At 45.3% G+C, this 11,366-nt stretch overlaps 1 pseudogene across 1 annotated transcript; it reads left to right on the plus strand.

Moving 5' to 3' along the window:
* The first annotated feature begins 2,496 nt into the window (after window positions 1-2,496).
* Window positions 2,497-4,577, plus strand: LOC144101791 (endoplasmic reticulum-Golgi intermediate compartment protein 1-like; annotated as a pseudogene). The gene is made up of 9 exons (XR_013308068.1): window positions 2,497-2,516; window positions 3,002-3,136; window positions 3,208-3,296; window positions 3,360-3,478; window positions 3,775-3,876; window positions 3,960-4,020; window positions 4,150-4,250; window positions 4,321-4,443; window positions 4,497-4,577. The product of XR_013308068.1 is annotated as an endoplasmic reticulum-Golgi intermediate compartment protein 1-like (transcript).
* The last annotated feature ends 6,789 nt before the right edge of the window (window positions 4,578-11,366 follow it).

Consider the following 11,366-nt stretch of genomic DNA (forward strand, 5'->3'; position numbering starts at 1 on the left):
TCAGGCTTAGAGACTCACATGAGCCTCGGATCTAGCTTCAGCGACGTATTATCAAAACAGAAAAAAAATGATAGGCATAATGTTAAGTGACAGGAAGAGGTCAGAGTGCCTCAGGGATCAAACACGGATTAGTGACATCTTAGTCGAAATAAAGGGGAAGAATTGGGCTTGGGCAGGGTATGTAATGTAGAAGACAAGATAACCGCTGGTTTTTAAGGGTAACAGAGTGGATTCGAAGAGAAGGCAGGCGTAGCAGGAGGCGGCAAAAAGTTGGGCGAGCGGATGTGATTAAGAAGTTTGCGGCGATACGGTGCCCGTAGCTGGCAAGAACAGCTGGGTTAATGGAGAGACGTGGGTGAGGCTTTTGCCCTGCAGTGGGCGCAGTCAGACAGGCTGACAAAGGTGATGATTTTGAAACATATTGTCTATTAAGAAAATTTAAAATCTGGGCCCACCTTTGATATTGACGGCCTTCAATTGTGAGAGCCTGATCATCATTGCCGATAGCTGTCTAGACCTATTCTCTTGTTCAGAACACTAGTATAAAATGTTGAGGTCAACGGCTAAGTCGGAGTTCCTCAGGACTAGCTCATGCACTAAAGTCGCGATCGTTTAACAAAGATAACAATCTTCCGGCTCGTTCGCATTCGCATCTTCGTGGTAGTGCTCCCTGCGCTTTGATGTTCGCGATTGACAACCTTTAGTGCAACGTGTCACAGAATCAAGGATACGTTAGCTCGTCAATCGTGCCGTTTCTTTTTCTACGGATTGTGTAGTCCTGACAGAAGCGTACTGCCCACTAAGGGACGAGGACACAAGGAAGCAAGACACATGGAACACACGATGATGAATTGTCTCGGGCTTAGTTGCCGCTACTCCACAACATCGGGGCTTCCGCGCTCGGACCTACTAACCACCCCTGCCTAGGCGCCCTGCGACGGCCGTTAAAACCGTGCGGCTCGCCTATCTTCTCTAGGAGATCTTTTGAATTTCAGAGGCTGGCTACGGGGAACCCGCCGCGAGGTTCATGATGAAAAAATAGCGCGAAAAGAACCCGAGGGACGGAAAGGGAACGACGCAGACAAGCGCTATCTGCGCTCGTCTGCGGTGTTCCCTTCCCTTCCCTCGTGTTCCTTTTGGGCTATTTTTTCATCATGAACGTTATCTAACTCACCCGACTTTCTGATTTGCCACCGCGTGGTCCTGGCTTCCCTGTAAACAGAAACCGCCGCGTCACTAGCCGGACGGCACTTCTCCACTTGCAGGAGGGAGATCGCACTGTATCTGAAAATCATTGTTTTTTTGGAGGGAAAGGAAATGGCGCAGTATCTGTCTCATATATCGTTGGACACCTGAACCGCGCCGTAAGGGAAGGGATAAAGGAGGGAGTGAAAGAAGAAAGGAAGAAAGAGGTGCCATAGTGGCGGGCTCCGGAATAATTTCGACCACCTGGGGATCTTTAACGTGCACTGACATCATACAGCACGCGGGTGCCTTAGCGTTTTTCCTCCATAAAAACGCAGCCGCCGCTTCCGGGTTCGAACCCGGGAACTCCTGATCAGTAGTCGAGCGCCCTAACCACTGAGCCACCGTGGCGGGTCGAAAGGAAAATTGAAAATTGGGTTTGAAGAAAGGAAAAATTGGAGGTCGGGTAAGCTTCGCTGTTAGGCGTGGAACGCGAGAGCGTGTTGCAGCGCTGCCGAGGAGTCCACGCAACTCCTCCGTCGTTCGGCGCGACACCACGCACGGATCGCTCCATTACGGCGCCTCTTTCTCTCTTCCTTCTTTCATTCCCTCCATCCCTTCCCTGGCGGCGCTAATCTGTTATGAACAGATACCACACTTTTGTCTTATAATGTTCCTTACAGTGGTCAAAATCATTCCGGACCCCCACTTCGGCACCCTTTATTTGTGTGCTCACTCCATCCTTTATACCCCTTTCTCACGGCGCGGTTGACGCCTTCACCGAGAAGTGAGACAGCAACTGCGCCCTTTCTCTTTCCCCAAAACTTATTTGATTGTTACGAAATCAAAAGCAAACAATAACCTGAAAACGAAGCGGAAGCGTTAAACCGAATGTGGCCGGTCTGGCGTGCTCGTAGCGCCTCTCTAAAGACCGTGGGCGCCATATGTCCACTGCGCTGGTGCGATTACGCCGCTCCAAAACGTGCAGGAAGCAGCTTTAGCACTTCCGCAGACTTGGGAGCAGTCGTAACGATCGTTATCGCGTACGCTTGTTACGACCGACATCGCGGGCATCCGGCGGTCGCGCATAGTGCCAGCAGCCAATCAGCCTCCGGCAAGTGGGTGGGAGGCCGCCAGTGGCAGCACCGGCGGGAGTCGCTCTCGCCGCGCCTCCGTGACTCCGTGTGCTGCCGCTGACAGTGCCCGTGGCGTGGCCAGCTGTCCGCGTTGAATGTGGTACCGGTGGTACCGGCATATCTATCGAGTCGTCACTGCTAGCCGGCCACGTTTCTTTTGCACAGATTTTTAAACATGGCATTCGATGTCAGAAGGTATGTATGCGAACATTAATGACACTCTTCTTATCAATCTTACTATGCCGCATTTTACCCACTTGAGCAAAACAATGCTTTAAATGACCGTAGCACACCAGGCGCCGTGCTTGCGTGGTCGAGAGCTCCCCACTGTCCTTGTTTAATACAGCGCCGATCACACCACCATTGCATTCCATTCCGTGGTCAATTAAGGTGCTGCGCTGGCACGAGTGGGATGTGGCGGCTGCGGCCTCCTTCAGGGAGCATCCGCCCAGCTGCTTACGTGTACGCATATGCACTCTTTAGCAACACAGGACCGCATATCTTCACACCTGTCGCCATGTGCGCTGGCAAAAAGGCTGGCGGCGGGGCGCATAATATGCCGGCGCCTTTCAAGCATAGTGGCGCAGTCCGACGCCGACATTTAGCGATTGCAACCGGTATCCCTGTAGGCGTTACTTGCTTCTCACATTTACTTTATGGTATTGATATCTTGGGTGCAGGTTTGATATCTACGGGAAGATTCCAAAAGACCTCACCCAGCCCACAGTAACTGGCGCTGTGATATCAATCTTCAGCTGCTTCTTCATCTACATCCTCTTCCTGTCCGAGTTCTTCTCGTACATGTCGCCTGAGCTGTAATTTCTGCCGCCGATTGTGCTTCGGCCAGATATTGGTGCAGGCCAATCATACAGGTGTACACTTGCAGGGTCAGTGAGCTGTCTGTAGACAATCCAAGCAGTACAGAAAAGATCCCCGTGTCCATCAATATCCCGCTCCTCAAGCTCGACTGCAGCGGTACGTGCGTCGCCTGCGCATTTGATGAGCACGAAATTAACTGCAATTAATACATGCTTCCAGTTGTCGGCCTCGACATTCAGGATGACATGGGACGTGACGAAGCTGGCTTTTTTGAAAATTCTGAGAAGACACGTGCGGGCTTCGGCTGTCGGTTTGAGGGAAAGTTCTTCACACACAAGGTGCGGGAAAACATGTTTTTGCTAACTCTCACTCTCTTAACTAACTCTTTTTCTAACTCTTAGAAGCTCTGATAGAAAACAAAAAAAACGGCAGATTTTATATTGTGGTGACATTTATTCATTGCTCTTTCTCAGAGTGCCTTTCTTAACGTTTAGTGAGCAAAAATGAAAATTGAGAATAATCCCAGATTATGAAATATTAAGAACCATAGCTGGTTAGTGCCAAAGGCTTATCTGCATGCTTATGCTCTTAGATATTTTCCATCCTGAAAAAGATACAATGTCATAATTTTCAGGTACCAGGAAAATTTCATGTGTCCACTCATGCAGCTGCTAAGCAGCCAGAAAAGATTTATAGGACTCACATAATTCATGACCCTACATTTGTTGTCAAAATGGTGAGTATTTAGCCTTATCCTTTGCCTTTCTGCATCTCCATGTGGTGCAGTCTGCTTTCATATGTTCTTGTTGCATTCACTAGACTGATGAGGTGAAGGGCAGTTTCAACTCCCTGGATGAAATAGACAAGTCTGGAGCCAATGGTGAGCAACTTCCAACGAAGGATGCAGCGGCTTGTCAACTGGTCGCACCTTGAGCTGCGTGATTGCAGGTCTTTCGTTGAACAGTTTTCTTGCTCTTCAGCCTTATGCATACTTATCTCCTTGCTACAGGAATTGAGACCCTTTACTATGTCATGAAGATTCTTCCCACAATGTATGAAAAGTCTCGAGCCGGACGGATAGAATCCTAGCAGTACACATATGCCTGTAAGGTGTGCACTCGAGCTCTGCTTTTATCTCTTCTTGCCAGTAGCTCACTCTCTCTTCTCTCTGTGTGTTCAGAGCTTCGTGACCATCCCGCACACGGGTCGCATCATGCCTGCCATCTGGTTCCGCTACGACCTCACTCCCATCACAGTCAAGTACACACGTCGTTGCGTGACTCTGTGCAGCTTCCTTATGTCGGTGAGTGATTTGCGAAGCCCCTAGCCTCTGGAGGTATGTGCATCATGGGGCAGGTGCGTGGAGACATGCACGGGGAGCATTCGTCTTGGAGGGATACCTTCTTGTCTGAGCACCTGCTAGCTGAAGCCCAGTGACAGTGGATGCGTCGGGAGTACATGCTCTTCTGTAGCAGCCTGGTGTCATCAATGTTTTCTTCTGGGCTAAAATTTTCTTCGTTAGGAAAGGCTTGTTTGGGATGTTGGTGGTAATGTTTTGTTCTCTCTGTGCAAAATTCATGTTTAAAACCATACTTACTGCATTGAAAACACACTTCAGTTGGCAGTCACCATTTTACCATTTTTCCATTTTTTTAATTGGAATGATTATTATGTTGGCATTCTCTGTTACAAAAATTCACTCTGAGGTTGTAAGAATTCGTGATATTTAATCATTTTAGTGCTCTTCTGACAGTATAATTCTCAATTTAGCTGTTGTTTGCAACAGCTAAATTTATGTTGGATAAGTTTCGTTCGAAACATCAGTTTAAGAGTCCAATGTTTTAGCGAATCCCCCAAAGTGGAGTAGGTTTGTAATAAAGGAGTAATTACCCATTAGTATCCATTCATATGCAGCCATAGGGTTAAAAAGGAAAGCTTTACAGCTTTCACTGAAACTTCGTAGTTAAAGAACATTTCGTCCAGGTCCGAGGTGAAGACTTTGCAGACCTAAGACTTCACGGACGTCCCGGACTAGGCTGAATTGTTCTTTAACCATGAAGTTTCTGTGAAAGCTATATAGCTTTCCTTTGTAGCTATATGTCTGCACTTGGATAGATGCTAAGGAGTAATAACTTATTTATAAGGGGAAGAGATTACTGTTTAGGAATAACATGTAGGACCAAGGGAGATTAAAAATGAAATTTTAAACTGCTTGTGCAATTACAGTGAAATTTTCAGCATGGATTAATTATTGATTCCTTGGGATGTGTGCTAAGCCTTTTCTATTTGGTGCAACTATGAAAGAGTTGCAAACATTTAAACAGAAAATTGACTGCTTTAGAATGTTGCTTTTCTCATGCACAAAAATTCCTCATTTTCATATGAGATATGACAAGCATAATGTCTGCGGTGCAGAATTACAAAGCGTTTGCTTTATTCCGCTCCTTTTTATGTAAAAACTCAAGCTCCAAACAGCTGCTGTCTTTCATCAGCATTACTTTCATTCCAAATTGTAATCCCCCCTTTGAGCATCAAAAGCAAAAGTTCTAAAAGAAAGAATGCCTCACTAAACTTGGTCATGTTTTGCGCGATAGAAATGCAGCAAATTAAGTGTTTTCCCATGAATATGGTGACCAAGGTTTCCTTTATGGTTTCTGGGGGTTTAACATCTCGAAGCGGCGCAGGCTATGAAAGACGCCATAGTGAAGGGCTCTGGGAATTAAGACCACCTGGGGTTCTTTTACGTGCACTGACATCGCACAGCAAAGGTTTTGTAGGCACTCTCTAAAAATGTTTCTAGCACGCAGTGTAGTGCAAAATTGGTATATATTGTAATTTATTTTTGTCTGTTCTGACCTGTTTAGGCATTTTGCCAACAATGCAGCAAACACGCGTTAGAGATGGAAGCAAAAACAATATAATTTTAGCATTGCGGGCCGTAATTGGTAAGCACAATTATAATAAATCAATGATTGGCAGAAACACGTTTTGTGGCGTTTGAAGTCAGATTGTTAGGCTTTATTTTTCTGAAGACGTTGCTTTTTTTGATGCTTACACCACTTCCGTGAAATTATTGATGTGAATTTCGTTGTGAGAATATAGTCTCCCCAAATTTTAAAAACAAGAAATAACAAAAACTGCAAGCAATTACTACTCAACAGCATCGCATCAAAGGCGAAGGTCTTGCTAATCCAGCAAGTGTTTTTAGTCGAGAAAAAAGGCCCCAGAACAAAATTGCAGTTGCTCATATCTTTGGAGCTGTTTTTCTCGGTCCACACTTTTGGTCCGAACTGCACATTTAGGAAACTATCGTTTATATATGCTGAGACAAAATTTATTTTCAAGGTGGTTTCTGGATCAACATTTTCTGGGGAATAAGATAAGGCACTTATCATCTCAGTTGTTAGGTTTTTATGACAGGAAACTTGGGATTTTGAAATAGCAGTGACAGCAGAAAAACAAAAGCTGCTTTTCGGCACTGTGATTTGTGACAAAAAACGCGAATTTTGAAATTGCAATGACAGCAAAAAAAGAAAGCTGCTTCTCAGTGGTGTGATACTTAAGAAGAGTAATCGCAATTTCTTCCCCTTATCCTGTACATGGGGCTTTCCTGCCTTCACCTATGCCGGAAAAGTAAAACAAATTACAATTACATATAAAATGGGACTTCCTTAGCTGATACATTTATTAGCTCATTCTTATGTGAACAACTTTTCTGACACTCAATATTAAATGTTGAAATATTAGTTATGTTTCAATGGCATAAGGATACACTACCCCTGCGAGTGTCATCAAAATTGGCGCAGTGGTTCTAATGTTGACCCTTCAGTTCCGAATCCCCCCTTAAAGCTGGAATATTGGAAAAAAAGGCTCTAAGGAAATGGAGCACTGGTCTTTGGATAAAAAATGACTCAAAAATCAGTTTTCTAATGACAATTCTTGAGTCTATAGCTATTGTCCTCCAGCTATACCATTTTTTTACAGCAAAACAGTAATTGAACCATAATATTAAATTCAGGCCATCGTGTGGGCTGAATTTCTGCAGGAGCAGATGATTTAACAGCATGAAAATTTTGGACACCTTGCTGTCTTAATATGTCGTTTATGAGGATTTAGTTTATGGGGGTTTAACGTTGCAATGCGACTCAGGCTATAAGGGACACCGCAGTGAAGGTGTCCGGAAACTTCGGCCACCTGGGGTTTTTTAACGTGCTCTGACATCGCAGAGGACAAAGGCCTCTAGAATTTCTTCTACATCGAAATTCGACCGACGCGGCTGGGATCCCAACATCTAGGACAGATATACATGTCATACTGTTTTGCTAAAGAAAGCTGAAGTCACAGTGTATGCAATAATCGAAGCATAATTGTTCAATCACACTTCAAAAATTTGTAATTTGCAACATTTATGGGTGCAAGGTATCTCCACACGTTGAATGTTGCTATTTCAAGTGTTTTAAAATTACTAATGGCGGTAAAACAGAAAAACTGCTTTGATTATTGCACTCTTTACTCGCCATACTATGTAGCCGTGGATCAAAAATTATTTTCTTTGAGCCATTTTTTTTTGCACAGAAGTGCTAATGAATCAATAACTAAAATTAATTATATTAGGAACTATATAATTTATAGAAAAGGTAATCTCAGACTTGAAATAAGTATAAAAAACCGGACCAAGGTGACAGTTTTATTATTAATGGACTGAAAATAAGAGAAAGAGGTGTAAGACCAGCGCCCCCCCTCCCCCCGCACACACACATTGGAACATTGGAACCATTTGTTGCTCGTCTTTAGCCCTTGCTTCCCCGTTCCACTTTTGTCAAGCAGCTTTTGAGCTCTTGAGTAGTCATGCTTCACGTCTGGGCGTGCAAACTTTGGTTGACTACAGTGGCACAAGGCCATTTTATGAACATCATGTGATTATAAAAATTGTTGAGTACAAAGAAATTTTGCTGCGCTTAAAAAAAACAAGATGCAAGCAGTTGAAATGAATCAGCACAGCAACAGTTTCGGCATTACATTTCACTTTTCTAGTGGCCGCTACCGAATTGGTTGATACCATTCAAAAGGACCCACTTGGGTGTGGTCCCGCTATTTTTGGTGCCATATGCTATGCATTCTTGGAGCTGAAACGTATATGTCACATTTGCCTTGCCAGGGCAGGCTACAGCCCATAAAACACTGCATTTTTTGACACCCCCCTCCTTCTGATGGTCCGGCTTATTAGGTTCCGTGTAAGCAAATAATGTGGGCAGATGCAAACACATCGTCGTTTCTGAATTCCTTCTGATGATCATTCGTATGCCAGTAGGGTTGTAAAGCTTCGCTCTGAGCTTTATCCTTCTTGTCTTTTTTCCGGTTCCCCTCCCCCCTCTCTCTCCTTACTGCAATGTTGCTCAACTGGCAGTTTTTGCTGTCTTACAGTACCTACAGCTTGTACAAGCAGCATTCACCTCCCATAGCGGTAAGAGGAAGAGTGAAAGGTGGTGCCTCTATCATTATTTGTATTTTCCTCCCATTTGTTTCAAGTCTTTCTGTTGAATTTTCTTGTTATATAAAAAAGGTACAAATTAAGAGGCATTTTTTATTTGTTGAATACAAAGGAACGAACTTTAAACTGGACGCAGAACCAATCATCAAGGCTGTGGCACCTTAAGGCCTGGTTGTAGTTAAGTCGTTTTCTAGCTTTGCAGTTTTATTTAAATGGTGTAAGGTGGTAGTTGACAATCAGAGATCACCCCCTCACTGCAATATATTTATAAGTTTTGAAATACATTTCCTTCTGTAAAATTTCGCATCGTTTGTTTCTGAGCATAACTTCTTGCCTACTATGGTTTCCAAATATGAATATGTATGCACTCATGCTGCATTTAGACATTGGTTGGATATCAAAGTGTAATGCAAAGTCAACATAAAACGTTTCAAGAGAGCTCAAGTCACGCAATGTTCTACAAATGAAATGACGCTTTGCCGCAGGTGCTAATGTTCTAGAGGCAACTCTTCTGCAAAAATAGAGCTGCATTGATATACAAGTCAGGGGGGCATGAACGCATTACCTGAAAGACATCAGCTGTTGTGATAGATAGATAGATAGATGAATTGATAGATAGATAAATAGATAGATTAGATAGATAGATAGATAGATAGACAGATAGATAGATAGATAGATAAAGAGGAGGAGGGAAAGGCAGGGATGTTAACCAGAAAGGGGTTCCGGTTGGCTACCTTGCACTGGGGAAGAGGAATTAGGGGAGTAAAAGGAGGAAGAGAGAAGGGGAAAAAGGCATAACACCCACACATGCACAACGCTGTCACAATTTGTCCCTCAATCCAGTCGCTCTCAAGTAGGCAAAGAGTGCCTTGTATGCCTTGAGGGATGTCGACTGCTGCGGCCACGGACCGAGGATGTTTTGTTCTGTTAATGGGCGAGGATCGAGGCGGTCCAGGGCACAACACAGCGTATGTCTTACACTCGCAAACGCAGGGCACTCACAGAGAAGATGAGCGATGGTCTCCTCACAACCACCGCTTTCACAGGCAGGACTGTCGGCCATCTCCATCCGGAAAGCATAGTTCTTGGTAAAAGCAACACCGATCCATAAACGGCATAAGAATGTTGCTTTGCGACGTGCTAAGTTATGTGGAAGACGAAGGCGCAGTCCAGGGTCCAGTGCCGTGAGGCGGAGGTTGCAAAACTATCCCGTGTTCCACGCTGAAAGTGTGAGCTCCAGCGCCAAATGGCGAAACCCACACGCAGCCTCAGGTCTTGATATTGGGATCCTCACTGGAAGTCCGTCGTTGTGAGCAGAACCCGCAGCCGCATCGGCCTGGTGATTACCGTTAATACCACAGTGTCCTGGCAGCCATTGAAAAATGATGTCATGACCTTTCGATACGGTGCCGGGATACAGTAGACGGATCTCACCAACATGTTGTTCCTGCGACCCGCGGCGTAGCGCAGCTTGCAGGGTTTGAAGGGCTGCTTTAGAGTCGGTGAAAACCGTCCAGTCATGTGGAGGTTCTTGACTGATAAACTCTACCACAGCGCGCAAGGCTGCGAGTTCCGCAGCAGTTGAAGATGTTGGATAGGTCGCCTTCACTTTCATGATGATGGATCTGGCCGGTATCACCACCGACCCCGCAGAACTGGTCGAGTGAACGGATCCATCTGTGTAAACATGTATGCGGTAACTGTGGTAAGAATGCAGGTGATTCAATGTCAGTTGTTTGAGAGCGGGCAGTGATACACCAGCTTTCTTCGTAATGCCAGGAATATAGAGGTGAACCCGAGGTTCATGAAGACTCCATAAGGGTGAGCACTGTCTTGAGGAAGGTGGGAACTCCGATGGAAGATATGTGTGATGGGCTTCTGTGACTTTGGCGAATGCAGTACGCGGCCTACTTATTGGGAGTGTTGCGAGGTGATGACCGGGAACCCATGTGAGGTGCCGAACATGTGTTCTCATGGTGTCAACAGCAATGTATATAGTAACAAGATGTTCCCTGGCAACAAGAACAGTTGCTGCTGTTGATGCACATTTAGGCAATCCAAGGCAGATACGGAGAGCTTGCGCTTGCACACTTTGAAGAGTCTTGATATTTGTCTTTCTAATGGAACTGAATATCGGAAGCCTGTACCGCATGTAGCCCAGAAATAGGGAACGGTACATTGTAGCATCGAGTGCACAGCTGTCGTGAAATTTCACAGCTGTTGTGAACTTTTAGCTTTTAACATGAGAGCATCATTGTACCCCCTATTGAAAACAATTGTCCAGCGTCGGCGGCATTGGCGACTATTTAAAGCCTCGGAGCTCTTCACGAAAGAAATCTACGAAAAGACCCTACAAATGCAAGCTAGGGGCAGGTGGCGCAATGAGGTCACGTGACCTTGTGGCATCATCAAAACCTGTAACAACCGGATTGTGAGCAAGCTGCTCACTGTTGCAGGTGGCAGTTAAGTTAGTGATTTGACGTGAGAGGTTGCTCGTGAAGGGCAACCTGTGTCGCACAAGCCCCACTGGTGGCAGCACGTGCCATCGCAGGGCAGTGGTGCATCTCTGAACCACTGCATCACTGTGCCAGGAGTGGTATGACGACTGCCCAGTGATCTTCACAGCGAATGACCAATTCCGCATGTACGGGCGTTAACCCATTAACGCTATCGCGTCATATCCTTAAGGCGGAGCTTAAGTGTCTCCTCCAATTTTTCCTTCCCTTACGGCGCGG

Source organism: Amblyomma americanum, chromosome 1 (genome assembly GCF_052857255.1).
Source record: "Amblyomma americanum isolate KBUSLIRL-KWMA chromosome 1, ASM5285725v1, whole genome shotgun sequence".
NCBI lineage: Eukaryota > Metazoa > Arthropoda > Arachnida > Ixodida > Ixodidae > Amblyomma > Amblyomma americanum.